We start from the raw sequence: 15,264 nt of genomic DNA, 5'->3' as shown, positions 1-15,264 counted from the left end.
AACTCTGTCATTGAAAGGCAGAAGATGTCAAGGAAAGCCCATTGAAGTCAGTAATCGGAAACTTCTCGAAGCACAGCAGACAAAGAGTCAGTACAAGAAAACTGCACTCCAAACCAGGGCTGACAGCTGTCACAACAAAGCCTTACGTGGGCAGTTCCTTGAGAAGATTGTGGAATGTAGATCTGTATAGCCTCATGTTCAGATGGAATCTCCTCTCTTGTAGTTTGAAGCCATTGTTCCATTGCGTCCTAGTCTCCAAGGAAGCAGAAAACAAGCTTGCTCCCTCCTCCTCCCTGTGGCTTCCTCTCATGTATTTATACATGGCTATCATGTCTCCTCTCATCCTTCTCTTTTTCAGGCTAAACATGCCCAGCTCCTTAAGCTGCTCCTCATAGGGCTTGTTCTCCAGACCCTTGATGATTTGAGTTGCTCTCCTCTGGACACATTCCAGCTTGTCAACATCTCTCTTGAATTGTGGTGCCCAGAATTGGACACAATATTCCATATGTCAAGGAAAGCCAAGAACCTGCTTTAATTGAAGTCAATAATCAGAAACTTCTCAAAGCACAACAGACAAAGAGTCAGTACAACAAAACTGCACTCCAAACCAGAGCTGACAGCTGGCACCACAAAGCATGGCATGGGCAGTTCCTTGAGAAGATTGAGGGAAAAGTTGACAAGGAGAAGACCTGGTGATGGCTAATCACGAATGGAACCCTGAAGAAGGAGGCAGAAGAAGACCTGGTTCTTGCAGCCCAGGAGCAAGCCATCAGGACAAAGGCCATTAAGGTCAGGATCGAAAAATCAGCGGATGACCCAAAATGCAGACTGTGCAAGGAAGCAGATGAAACCATGGACCATCTCCTCCGCTGCTGCAAGAAAATTGCACAGACGGACTACAAACAGAGGCACAACTCTGTGGCACAAAGGATTCACTGGGACTTATGTCACAAGGGCCACCTGCCAGGAGTCAAGAACTGGTAAAGGGATCATCAACCCGCAAAGGCTGTGGAAAATGAACACGGCAAAATCCTGTGGGAGTTCCGAATCCAGACTGACAAAGTTTTTAAACACAACACGCCTGACATCACAATTGTGGAAAAGAAAAAAGTCTGGATGATTGATGTCGCCATTCCAGGTGAGAGTCGCATTGAGGAAAAACAGCAGGAGAAACTCAGCCGCTATCAGGATCTCAAAATTGAACGGCAAAGGCTCTTGCGGCATAAACCAGCACAGGTGGTGCCAGTGGTCATAATGGTCAGACTGGGTGCCGTGCCAAAAGATCTCAGACGGCATTTGGAAACAATAAACATCGACAAAATCACAACTTGTCAACTACAAAAGGCCACCTGACTTGGATCTGCGCACAACATTCAAAAACACATTACAGAGTCGTAGACACTTGGGAAGGGTTCAAATTGTGATTTTGTGATACAAAATCCAGCAGAGAGATCTCCTTTGCTGTGACATACAATGCTTTTGTGTCAGTAAAATAATAATACAATGCAATATAATAATAGGGTTAATAGGAGGCCAGGTGTCAAAGGGTAAGATATTATAATAATAATAATAATAATAATAATAATAATAATAATAAACATTACAGAGTCCTAGACACTTGGGAAGTGTTTGACTTGTGATTTTGTGATTAGAAATCCAGCAGAGAGATCTCGTTTGCTGTGACATACTGGGCTTTTGTGTCAGTAAAATAATAATAATAATAATAGCAGTAGTATGATTCTATCTTCTTTTCTGGCTGGGTGGGACTGGATGGCCCTTGGGTGTCCTTCCAACTCTAGGAGTTTAATAATAATAATAATAATAATAATAATAATAATAATAATGAGGATTTAAAGATCGAACTGCAAAAACTCTGGTACAAGCCAGTCAAGGTGGTCCCAGTGGTGATGGGCACACTGCAGTGCCTCAAGACCTTGGTCTGCACTTAAGCACAATTGGCGCTGACAAAATTACCACCTGCCAGCTGCAAAAGGTCACCTTATTGGACTCTGTGATGTATCATTATTTGCTGATACATCACAGAGTCCTAGACACTCGGGAAGTGTCCGACGTGTGATCCAATACAACAGCCAGCAGAGTGATCTTATTTGCTGTGGACCCATCTTTTTGTGATTCAAATAATAATAATAATAATAATAATAATAATAATAATAATAATAATGAGGATTTAAAGATCGAACTGCAAAGGCTCTGGCACAAGCCAGTCAAGGTGGTCCCAGTGGTGATCGGCAGCATACTGGGTGCAGTGCCTCAAGACCTTGGCCTGCACTTAAACACAATCAGCACTGACAAAATTACCACCTGTCAGGTGCAAAAGGCCACCTTACTGGGATCTGGATGCATTATTCGCCGATACATCATGCAGTCCTAGACACTTGGGAAGGGTCCAACGTGTGATCCAATACAACAGCCAGCAGAGTGATCTTATTTGCTGTGGACCCATCTTGTTGTGATTCAAATAATAATAATAATAATAATAATAATAATAATAATAATAATGAGGATTTAAAGATCGAACTGCAAAGACTCTGGCACAAGCCTGTCAAGGGGGTCCCAGTGGTGATTGGCAGCATACTGGGTGCAGTGCCTCAAGACCTTGGCCCGCACTTAAACACAATCAGCACTGACAAAATTACCACCTGTCAGGTGCAAAAGGCCACCTTACTGGGATCTGCACGCATTATTCGCCGATACATCACACAGTCCTAGATACATGTGATCTGATACAACAGCCAGCAGAGTGATCTTGTTTGCTGTGGACTCATCTTGTTGTGTTTCCAATAATAATAATAATAATAATAATAATAATAATAATAATAATAAATCTTGTTGGCTGAAAAAGGCTGGTCTCTTCCAACTCCACCAATGATAATATTGCTGCTGCTGCTGCTGATAATAATAATAATAATAATAATAATAATAATAATAATAATGTATTGTCGAAGGCTTTCATGGCTGGAATCACTAGGTTCTTGTGGGTTTTTTCGGGCTATAGAGCCATGTTCTAGAGGCATTCTCTCCTGACGTTTCGCCTGCATCTATGGCAAGCTTCCTCAGAGGTTGTGAGGTCTGTTGGAAGTAGGAAAAATGGGTTTATATATCTGTGGAATGGCTGGGGTGGGGCAAGGAGCTCTTCCCTGCTGCAGTTAGGTATGAATGTTTCAACTGATCACCTTCATTAGCATTTGAAGGCCTGCCTGAGCCTGGGAAAATCTGTTGCTGGGAGGTGTTAATCTGTGCCTGTGCCAGAGAGGAAAAAACCAGGCACAGATTAACACCTCCCAGCAACAGATTTTCCCAGGCTCAGGCAGGCCTTCAAATGCTAATGAAGGTGATCAGCTAAACATTCACACCTAACTGCAGCAGGGGAAAAAAAATGAAAGCACAAAATCCCACTCCCATTATATCTTAATAGCCTTATTATTGACATATAATAATAACTTAATTATTACGATCTATTATAATATATTATATATTGTTATAATTTTGGTTTTTTTTAAAAAAATACATGATAGCAGTACTCTCAATTCACTTCTCACACGATAAATTAATAAATAAATATTATAATGATGTATTGTCGAAGGCTTTCATGGCTGGAATCACTCAGTTCTTGTGGGTTTTTTCGGGCTATATGGCCATGTTCTAGAGGCATTCTCTCCTGACGTTTCGCCTGCATCTATGGCAAGCTTCCTCAGACCTCTGAGGATGCTTGCCATAGATGCAGGCGAAACGTCAGGAGAAATGCCTCTAGAACATGGCCATATAGCCCGAAAAAACCCACAAGAATTATAATGATGGATATTAATTAATTCAATAAATAAATAAATATTAATACTATTATGAATACTAAAACAAATAAGGAAAATGAAAGGCTTATCTTAATAGCAGGCCTGAGCCGACTTGGTCCCTTCTTGCCTCCAGGTGTTTTGGACTTCAACTCCCACAATTCCTAACAGCAAGGCTTGCTTAATAGTCATATTATTTTATGAAAATGCACCATATATATATATATATATATATATATATATATATATATATATATCGGAGGGACCAAGTTGGCCCAGGCCTGCTTAATAGTTTTATTATTACTATGAAAATGCACTCTCTCTGTATATATATAATAAAATATATAAAAATTATATATATATATATATATACACACACACACACACACACATACATACAGGAGGGACCAAGTTGGCCCAGGCTTGCTTAATAGTTTTATTATTTCTATGAAAATGCGCTCTCTCTCTCTATATATATAATAAAAATATATATAAATAAAAATATATAAATAAATATATATATAAATAGGAAGGACCAAGTTGGCCTAGGCCTTCTTAATAGTCATATTATTTTTATGAAAATGCATTATATATAATCAAAATATATATAAATAAAAGATATAAAATTATATATATATATATATAATATAATAAAATATGTAAAAATAAAATATATATAAATAGGAAGGACCAAGTTGGCCTAGGCTTACTTAATAGTTTTATTATTTTTAGGAAAATTCACTATATAATAATAATAATATATGTAAAATAAAATATATATAAATAGGAAGGACCAAGTTGGCCTAGGCTTACTTAAAAGTTTTATTATTTTTAGGAAAATTCACTATATAATAATAATAATAATAATAATAATATATGTAAAAATAATATATATATAAATAGGGAGGACCAAGTTGGCCTAGGCTTACTTGATAGTTTTATTAGTTTTAGGAAAATTCACTATATAATAATAATAATAATAATAGTAATAATAATAATAATAATAATAATATATGTAAAATAAAATATATATAAATAGGAAGGACCAAGTTGGCCTAGGCTTACTTAATAGTTTTATTATTTTTAGGAAAATTCACTATATAATAATAATAATAATAATAATAATATATGTAAAAATAATATATATATAAATAGGGAGGACCAAGTTGGCCTAGGCTTACTTGATAGTTTTATTAGTTTTAGGAAAATTCACTATATAATAATAATAATAATAATAGTAATAATAATAATAATAATAATAATATATGTAAAATAAAATATATATAAATAGGAAGGACCAAGTTGGCCTAGGCTTACTTAATAGTTTTATTATTTTTAGGAAAATTCACTATATAATAATAATAATAATAATAATAATATATGTAAAAATAATATATATATAAATAGGGAGGACCAAGTTGGCCTAGGCTTACTTGATAGTTTTATTAGTTTTAGGAAAATTCACTATATAATAATAATAATAATAATAGTAATAATAATAATAATAATAATAATATATGTAAAATAAAATATATATAAATAGGAAGGACCAAGTTGGCCTAGGCTTACTTAATAGTTTTATTATTTTTAGGAAAATTCACTATATAATAATAATAATAATAATAATATATGTAAAAATAATATATATATAAATAGGGAGGACCAAGTTGGCCTAGGCTTACTTGATAGTTTTATTAGTTTTAGGAAAATTCACTATATAATAATAATAATAATAATAATAGTAATAATAATAATAATAATAATAATATATGTAAAATAATATATATATAAATAGGAAGGACCAAGTTGGCCTAGGCTTACTTAATAGTTTTATTAGTTTTAGGAAAATGCATTATATATAATAAAAATATATAAAAATAAAAGATATAAAAATTATATATATATATATATATATATATATATATATATCTCAACACACACACACATATAGGAGGGACCAAGTTGGCCCAGGCCTGCTTAATAGTTTTATTATTTTTTATGAAAATGCATAAAAATATGTAAAAATAAAAAATATATAAATAGGAAGTTGGCCCAGGCCTGCTTAATAGTTTTATTATTTTTAGGAAAATGCACTATATATATATATATATATATATATATATATATATATATATAAATAAATAGGAGGGACCAAGTTGGCCCAGGCTTGCTTAATAGTTTTATTATTTTTAGGAAAATGCATTTTATATATATAAAATAAAATATGTAAAATAAAATATATATAAATAAGAAGGACCAAGTTGGCCCAGGCTTGTTTAATAGTCATATTATTTTATGAAAATGCATTATATATATATATATAATAAAAATATGTAAAAATAATATATATATAAATAGGAAGGACCAAGTTGGCCCAGGCTTGCTTAATAGTCATATTATTTTAATGAAAATGCACTATATATATACATATATAAATAAATAAATAAATAAATTATATATATATATATATATATAATGATGAATATTAATTCAATAAATAAATAAAAATTAATACTATTATGAATGTATATATATATATATATATATATATATATATCAGAGGGACCAAGTCGGCCCAGGCCTGCTTAATAGTTCTATTATTTTTATGAAAATGCATTTTATATATGTATAATAAATAACTTTTTAAATTTTTATTATATATATATATATATATATGTAATAAAAATTTAAAAAGTTATTTATAAAATATATATAAAATAAAAAATATATATAAAGTTTCCTTTTTCCTTTTTGCAAGGGGAGGGAGGGCCCCCTTTCCTCCCCTCCCTTCCCCTCCCCTCCCCCTGTGTGTCCTCCCTCCCTTCTTCCTTCCGACGGAGGCGCTCTGCCCATGCTCAGAGGCACGCTCGCCCGCTTGCCCAAAATGGCCGAGGGTAGGTACCTTTTCAAAAGGGAGGGGGGAGAGAGGGAGGGGGAGAACCCCCCCCCCAAAAAAAAAGGCCTTGATGAAGAGGAGGAGGATGAGTCGGGAGTGAACCCGGATTGGCGGCGCCTCTTCCTTCCTCCCTTCCTCCTTCCTTCCTTCCTCCTTCCTCTTCCTCATCAGGATTCTACGCGCGGCAGAAGAAGAGGAAGAGGAGGAGGAAGAAGAGGAGGAAGAAGAGGAGGAGGAGGTGGAGGAGGAGGAGGAAGGCAGCAGCGCCGCAGCAGCAGCATCAGCACCAACCTCTTCCCTCCTTCCTTCCTTCCTTCTTTCCTTCCTTCCCTTTTTCCCTCCCTCTTTCCCTCTCTCTCTCTCTTTTCTCGCCAACCAACGCCCCTCCCCACAGAACCCCCTCCCTACCCAAAAAGAGGGGAGCCAGCCCCCCCCCCCCCCCGGCTTGGAAAAGAGAGAGAAGGAAGGAAGAGAAGGAGGGATCGGGCCCTTTCCTCTTTCTCCCTCCATTTTGGGGTGTTGGGGTGGGGGGCGAATTAGAGAGGGAGGGGGCCACCGGGGAGGGGGGGGGGCTCTGCGTCTCTCTTTCCTTCCTTCCTCCCCCCTTTCCCCCCTTCCCCCCATTGATTAGCGGCAAAAGGGGCGCCCGGGGAGGGAGGGGGGAGGGAGGGAGGGAAAGGGCGATGGGAGGGGGCCCGCACCCCCCCGCCAGGGAGTAGCCCCCCCCTCCTCCTCTTCCCTGAGGATTCCTCCTCATTCCCCCCTCCTCCTCCTCTTTTTCCCGATGGGGGGGTGAAAGGAGGGAGGGAGGGAGCGAAAGGGGGGGGGGTCTGTCGGCGAGGCGCTCCCTCCTCCTCCTCCTCCTCTTTTACCCCCCCGAAGGACAGACCCCCCCTCTCGAAAAGGGGGGGCACAAGAAGAAGGAAGCCGGGGGGCGCAGTTCACGGATTCCGTAAGTGGGGAGTGTTGTTGTTGTTGTTGTGATGATGATGATGATGATTGGGGGGGGGGGGGGTTGTTTGCCTTGGGAGGGGCAGGAGCAAAGGGTCTAATGGGAGGGGGGGGTAAAAGGAGGCAAGGCGGGCGGCCTGGGTCTTATTTGGGGAGGGAGGGAGGGAGCCGGGTCTGGAGAACCCCCCCCCCCCAATAATAATCTGGGCCCGACCCTGTGGTCAAGGGCCCCCCCTCCTCCGTCCTCCTCTCCCCCCCCCCCCATGATTATGGCTGATCCCCAACAGGAAGGAAGGAAGGAAGGAGGCCTTGGGGTGGGCCTGGGCCAACTTGGGCCTTCCCTGCCCCCCCCCTGGTGTTTTGAACTTCAACTCCCATAATGCCTCACAGCTTCGGGGGTCTTTCCTTCAGTGACTAAGGGGGGGGGGGGGGAAGGAAGGGGCCTGGGGCTGGGAGGAATGGGGGGAGGCTGGGAAGAGTGGGGAGGGAGGAAGGCCCAAGTTGGCCCAGGCCCACCCCAAGGCCTGCTGCTCTTTGATGGGGAGAAGAGGAGGAGGAGGAGGAGACCACCCCCCAAGTTCCTAGATTTGGGGGTATAGGACCCCTTGTGGGTCTCCTTGCCCAGGCCCAGAGGGAGGCATTGGGGGGGGGGGGGGGAGAGAGAAGTGAGAGAAGAGAAGAGAGGGAAGGAAGGAAGGTGAGAAGGAAGGAAGGAAAGAAGGAAAGATGTGAAGAAAGCATGGGATAGAAGGAAGTTAAAAAGGCAGAAAGATGGAAAGGAAGTAGGGAAGGAAGCAAGAGAGGGAAGGGTGGGAAGGAAGGAAAGATGGGAAGAAAGCATGAGAAGGAAGGGAGGAAAGAAAGATGGAAAGGAAGGGAAGTAGGGAAGGAAGGATGGGAAGAAAGCATGCAAAGGAAGGAAAGAAGAATAGAAAGATGGAAAGGAAGGGAAGTAGGGAAGGAAGGAAGAGAGGGAAGGGTGGTAAGGAAAGACGTGAAGAAAGCATGAGAAGGAGGGAAGGAAGGAAGGAAAGATAAAAAGAAGGAAAGTAGGGAAGGAAAAGAGAAGGAAGGATGGGAAGGAAGGAAGAAAAGATAGGAAGAAAGCATGTGAAGGAAGGAAAGAAGAACAGAAAGATGGAAAGGAAGGGAAGTAGGGAAGGAAGGAAGAGAAGGAAGCAAAGATGAAAGCATGAGAAGGAAGGAAAGAAAGATGGAAAGGAAGGGAAGTAGGGAAGGAAGGATGGGAAGGAAAGATGTGAAGAAAGCATGAGAAGGAAGGAAGGAAAGAAAGAAGGACAGAAAGATGAAAAAGAAGGAAAGTAGGGAAGGAAGCAAGGGAAGGAAGGAAAGATGGGAAGAAAGCATGAGAAGGAAGGAAGGAAAGAAAGATGGAAAGGAAGGGAAGTAGGGAAGGAAGCAGGAGAAGGAAAGAAGGGAAGGGAAAATTGGGAGGAAAGCGTGGGAAAGAAGGAAGGAAGGAGAGAAGTACAGAAAGATGGGAAGGAAGAAAAGATAGGATGAAAGCATGGGAAAGAAGGAAGTGAGGGGAGAAGCACAGATGGAAAGGAATGGAAGTAGGGAAGGAAGGAAGAGGAGGAAGGGTGGGAAGGAAGACGTGAAAAAAGCATGGGAAGGAAGTGGAGAAGGACAGAAAGATGGAAAAGAAGGAAAGTAGGAAAGGAAAGAAGAGAAGGAAGGAGAGATGGGAAGGAAAGCATGGGAAGGAAGTGGAGAAGGACAGAAAGACGGAAAAGAAGAAAAGAAGAGAAGGAAGGAGAGATGGGAAGGAAAGCATGGGAAAGAAGGAAGCCAATAAGGACAGAAAGATGGAAATGAAGGGAAGTAGGGAAGGAAGAAAGAGGAGGAAAGAAGGGAAGATTGGAAGGATGGAAGGGGAGATGAGAGGCAAGCAAGCAAGGAAGAGATGGTGGTAAGGAAGGAGAGATGGGAAAGAAGGACCAGAGGAAAGATGGATGGGAAGGAAAGGAGAGAAGGAAGACAAGAAAGCAAGGATGGACAGATGGAAAAGAAAGAAGGAAAGAAAGGAATGAAGGGTGGAAAAGACGGGAAGGAAGGAAAGATGGGATGGGGAGGAAGGAAGGAAGGAAGGAAAGATTAGAAGGAAGGGATGATGGGAAGGGAAGATGGGAAGGCAGGGCTTCCTCCTTCCTTCCTCCAGTCCACTCCTGGCCACAGCCTTCCTCCTTGTCTACTCCTCATCTCTTCCTTGGCTCTCATCCCCCTCCCCCCAATTGACCCCCAATTCCTTCCTTTGAGAGACTCCCCCGGTCTCCCCTGTTTCCTTCCTGCAGGAAGAGCTGAGGGAAGTCTTGAGGAAGGGGCTGGAGCAACTCTCCCATTTGAGGAGAGGGTGGGGGGGGGGGCTCTGGGCAGAAAGGTAGGGGTCCAAAGCCAGGCCCAGAAGGAAGGAACCCCCCCCCCCCTTCTCTCTCCTCATATTGAAGCCTGAAGGGAAACAAGGCCGGTGGGAGGAGAGTGCTAACCTGGGGAACTCCCTGCCACAAGGTGTGGGAGACAAGGATCCCTCTGGGTGGAAATCTGGGCCTGGGCTGTGTGTTTGTGAGGCTGCAAAGCGCAAAGGCCACAAGGGTCCCTTGGGCCCAGTGAACATCACTCTTTGCATTCTTGGGGGGTCTGCGTTGTGTTATTATTATGTTTGTGTTTACCCTGCTTTTTCCCTCCACAAGGAGACTTAAAGAGGCTGACACTACAAGCATTTCAATACCAGGAAGGGACTTCTGGGGCCCTTGTTGTGGCCCTTGTGGACTAAAGCAGGGTGGGGGCCTCCAAAAAGGCTTTTCTGGTCTTAACCGTCCTTAATATTGGCTTCAGAATTGTCTTGAAGCATCTGGAAAGGCCTCCCTGTGCCTTCCTCCCCCCTCTCTCTTTCTCCACTACGTCTTCCTCTCTTCCTCGCAGATTTCTCCTGTTGGGGGTCCCCAAAGGCCATCCAGTCCAACCACATTCTGACAGGCAGGAAGATGGAATATCATTATCATCATCATTGGGTATTTGGCCTCGGCCTCTTGTAGCTGCACCGAGCCCTTCGGGAGATGGTAGCGGGGTATAAATAAAGGATTATTATTATTATTATTATTATTATTATTATTATTATTGTTATTATCATCATCATCATCATCTTGCTGTTGTCTTCCTCTGGAGTCATGGCCATCTATTCATATGGGTCGATTTGTTCCTCCAGGCCTCCCATCAACTTATGGCAAGGGATCCTTAGAGATGCTTCCTTCCTTCCCTCCCTCCCTCCTTCCTTCCTTCTTTCCTTCCTTCCTTTTCTCCTTCCTCCTCCTCTTCTCTCCTTCCTTCCTTCCTTCCTTCCTTCCTTCCTTCCTTCCTTCCTTCCTTTCTCTTCCTCCCTTCTCTCCTCCCTTCTCTCCTCCCTTCTTTCCTTCCCCTTCCTTCCTTCCTTCCTTCCTTCCTTCCTTCCTTCCTTCCTTCCTTCCCTCCTCCCTTTTTTCCTTCCTTCCTCTTCCTCCCTTTTCTCCTACCTTCTCTCCTCCCTTTTCTCCTTCCTTCTTTCCTTCCTTCCCCTTCCTTCCTTGCTTCCTTCCTTCCCCTTCCTTCCTTGCTTCCTTCCTTCCTCTTCCTCCCTTCTCTCCTCCCTTCTCTCCTTCCTTCCTTCCTTCTCCTCCCTCCCTCCCTCCCTCCCTCCCTTCTTTTCTTCCTTTTCCTTCCTTCCTTCCTTCCTTCTCTCCTCCTTCTGAAATGGCACGTTGTCCCTCTCCCATCCAAATGCCAACCTGGGCTGGCCCTGTTTGTCTTCCAGGGTCAGATGGGGCCTTCAGGTTCCCCTTGGTGGTGATCTCTTGAGCCTGAGGGGGCTTTCTTGGACAGAGAGACCCTTCCCCTGGCCTTCCATGGGGTCTCCCATCCAAGCCCTGGCCTGGCCTGACCCTGTTCTGAGGTCAAAGGGTGTTTGGCCCCCAGTTGGCCCTGCTCTCCTGACGTAAACACTTGGGGCCTCTGTTGTCGGGACCATTGGTCTTCTTCCGCTCTTCCTTCTGGCCCAAATCGGCAGTGTCTTGAGGGTTTCCTTATTCTTCTTCCCTTGACCAGGACTCTAAGGCCTTCTGGCCACTTGCCTCCATCCCTTCTTCCTCCTCTTCTTCCTCAATCCTCCCGCAGAGTCTGTCCTCCCTTAGGACATCTTTCCCAAGATCTGTTTGTCCATTTGCCACTTGATTGGTGCCTCGCCTTTGACCTGAAAGGCATCTTGGAAGACGGAGAGCAACATCATTAAGAACATGCTTATCTTAAAAGCCCCCAAATTGGGGTGAAAGTGAACGAAGAGGTGGAGGGATGTGAAGCTGCTGTCTGTGGGTGGACTTGGGCCTTCTCTCCTGCCTTGGCTGGAGCCTCTGCCCAGCCACTTCTTCTCTTTCCCCAGTCTCCTTCCTTCCTTCTCTCCTTCCTTCCTTTGCCTTTTTTTCTCCTTCCTTCCTACTCTTCTTCCTTTATTTGCTTCATTCTCTCCTTCCTTCCCACTCTTCTCTTCTTTCCTTCCTTCCTTTGCCTTTTTACTCTCCTCCTTTCCCTTGCCTTCCTTCTCTCCTGCCTTCCTTCCTTCCTTCCTGCCTTCCTGCCTTCCTTCCTTCCTTTACCTTTCTTCTCTCCTTCCTTCCTACTCTTCTCTCCCTCCCTTCTTCCTTCCTTCCTTCCTTCCTTCTTTTCTTCCTTCCTTTGCCTTTCTTCTCTCCTTCTTTCACTTGCCTTCATTCTCTCCTTCCTTCCTTCCTTCATTCATTCCTTTGCCTTTCTTCTCTCCTTCCTTCCTACTCTTCTCCCCTTCCTTCCTTCCTTCCTTCCTTTGCCTTCATTCTCTCCTTCCTTCCTTCCTTCATTCATTCCCTTGTCTTTCTTCTCTCCTTCCTTCCTACTCTTCTCTCCTTCCTTCCTTCCTTCCTTCCTTCCCTTGCCTTCATTCTCTCCTTCCTTCCCTTGCCTTCCTTCTCCCCTTCCTTCCTTCCTTCCTTCCTTCCTTCCTTCCTTCCTTCCTTCCTTCCCTTCCCTTCCCTTCCCTTCCCTTCCCTTCATTCTCTCCTTCCTTCCTTCCTTCCTTCCTTCCTTCCTTCCTTCCTTCATTCCTTTACCTTTCTTCTCTCCTTCCTTCCTACTCTTCTCTCCTTCCTTCCTTCCTTCCTTCCTTCCTTCCTTCCTTCCTTCCTTCCTTCTTTCCTTTACCTTTCTTCTCTCCTTCTTTCCCTTGCCTTCATTCTCTCCTTCCTTCCTTCCTTTGCCTTTCTTCTCTCCTTCCTTCCTTCCTTCCTTCCTTCCTTCCTTCCTTCCTTCCTTCCTTAGCCTTCCTTCCTTCCTTCTCCACAGCCAGACAGAGGGAGCCAGGTGCCAGTCTTGCCTGCCTTGAGGCCTCTCTCCCACGGAGGGGAGGGGGGCTGCTGAGGTTCCCCAAGGCGTGCCTTCAGATCTCTCTCCAAAGTCTTGACCCCTCCTCACGACCCCCCTCCCCATTTCCAGCTCTAGACCCCTTCCCCTCCGGGACCCCTCTGGGCTTTCCCCTTCCTTCTGTCCAACTGTTGTTTTGCATTTCAGGTGCAATTGCTGTGCAAGTGTGAATCCTGGGGATATTGGGAGGTGTGGATTCATACCTGGGACCCACTGTTGCATCTCTGGTCATGTTTACATGTTTGGAAGGAAGTCCCATTGAGGAGGAGGAGGAGGAGGGAGAGAGGGAGGGGGGCAAGGCTTGTCTTCTTCTGCAGCTCCTGGGACGCAATGGAGTACTTACTTACTTAGGTGATCCCTCATTCTCCGAGTAGGATGGTCCTCCAGGGTCAATGTGCAGTGTGCGGTGGGTCTGTAGGTGACTGTGGAGCCCTATTCTTGACCCCCATGTTCTCCCACAGTGAGGGCATCAGTTTCCAGGTGAAAGATGGTCTCGGTCGGGGTTGGCTTGACGTGCCTTCCTCTTGGCACATTTCTCTCTTTCGCCCTCCATTCTTGCCTCTTCAAATTCTGCAGCACTGCTGGTCACAGCTGACCTCCAGCTGGAGTGCTCAAGGGCCAGGGCTTCCCAGTTCTCAGTGTCTATGCCAGAGTTTTTGAGGTTGGCTTTGAGCCCATCTTTCAATCTCTTTTCCTGCCCTCCAACATTCCATTTCCGTTCCTGGGTTCGTAGAGCAACTGCTTTGGGAGACGGTGGTTGGGCATCTGGACAACGTGGCCAGTCCAGGGGAGTTGATGGTGGAGGACCATCATTTCAGTGCTGGAGGCCTTTGCTTCTTCGTCCAGCACACTGACATTTGTCCACTTGTCTTCCCAAAGGATTTGCAGGATTTTCAGAAGGCAGCACTGATAGAATTGTTCCAGGAGTTGCATGTGATGTCTGTAAACAGTCCACGTTTTGCAGGCATATAACAGGGTTGGAAGGGGAATGGCTTTGTAAACAAGCCCCTTTGTATCCCTATGGATGTCCCAGTCCTCAAACACTCTCTAGTTCATTTGGAAGAATGCTGCACTTGCAGAGCTCAGAGAGTGTTGTATTTCAGTCTCATTGTTGACATCTGTAGACAGTCCATGTCTCGCAGGCATATAGCAGGTTTGGGAGGGCAATAGCTTTATAGACAAGCCCCTTGGTTTCCCTATGGATGTCCCAGTCCTCAAACACTCTCTGCTTCATTCGGAAGAATGCTGCACCCGCAGAGCTCAGATAGTGTTGTATTTCAGTCTCAGTGTTGACATCTGTAGACAGTCCACGTTTCGCAGGCATAGAGCAGGGTTGGGAGGACAATAGCTTTATAGACAAGCCCCTTGGTCTCCCTATGGATGTCCCGGTCCGCAAACACTCTCTGCTTCATTTGGAAAAATGCTGCACTTGCAGAGCTCAGGCAGTGTCATATTTCAGTATCAATGTTGACTTTGGTAGAGAAGTGGCTGCCAAGGTAGCAATGGAGTGATTCCACCTAAACATGAGGAAGAGCTTCCTTATTGTAAGAGTTGTTTGACAGGAATGTGAAGTGCCTTGGAGTCTGGCGGCATTCCCTTCTCTGGAGGATGGAGGCTGGGTGGCCATCTGTCGGGAGGGATTGGAGGGTGCCTTCCTGCCTGGCAGAAGAGAGTTGGACTGGGTGACCTTTGGGATTCCTTTCCAGACCTAGGATTGTATGCAGCTCCTGTGCAAAGGCCATGCTCAGAGACCCTAATCATTCCTCACTTTACGCATTTCAGGGCTGTGGCACAAACTGATTGTTTGTTTTGTAGTTTCAGAGTTTCCCGGAAGGAAGGAAGGAAGGAAGGAAGGAAGGAAGGAAGGAAGGAAGGAAGGCAAGTCAAGGGAGGGAGGCAAGGGAGGAAGCAGAGAAGGCCTGCATCAATAGGAGCCTAGTGTCTAGATCTAGGGAAGTCATGCTCCCCATGCTCTATTCCACTTTGGTTAGACCACACCTGGAATATTGTGTCCAATTCTGGGCACCACAATTCAAGAGAGATGTTGACTCCAAGCTGGAATGTGTCCAGAGGAGGGTGACTCAAATGATCAAGGGTCTGGAGAACAAGCCCTATGAGGAGCGGCTTAAGGAGCTGGGCATGTTTAGTCTGAAGAAGAGAAGGCTGAAA

At 44.1% G+C, this 15,264-nt stretch overlaps 1 protein-coding gene across 1 annotated transcript in view; it reads left to right on the top strand.

The window, feature by feature from the left end:
- Positions 1-6,625: 6,625 nt before the first annotated feature.
- Positions 6,626-15,264, top strand: part of LOC132769659 (glutamate receptor ionotropic, kainate 5-like) — a 95,398-nt gene continuing 86,759 nt past the window's right edge. The window contains 1 exon segment of the mRNA XM_067461894.1: positions 6,626-6,700. The gene's annotated coding sequence lies outside the window, so the exon portion shown is untranslated.

This window comes from Anolis sagrei, chromosome Y (genome assembly GCF_037176765.1).
Source record: "Anolis sagrei isolate rAnoSag1 chromosome Y, rAnoSag1.mat, whole genome shotgun sequence".
NCBI lineage: Eukaryota > Metazoa > Chordata > Lepidosauria > Squamata > Dactyloidae > Anolis > Anolis sagrei.
Note: the sequence above shows the minus strand (reverse complement) of the source record. Positions and strands in the feature narration are given on the sequence as shown.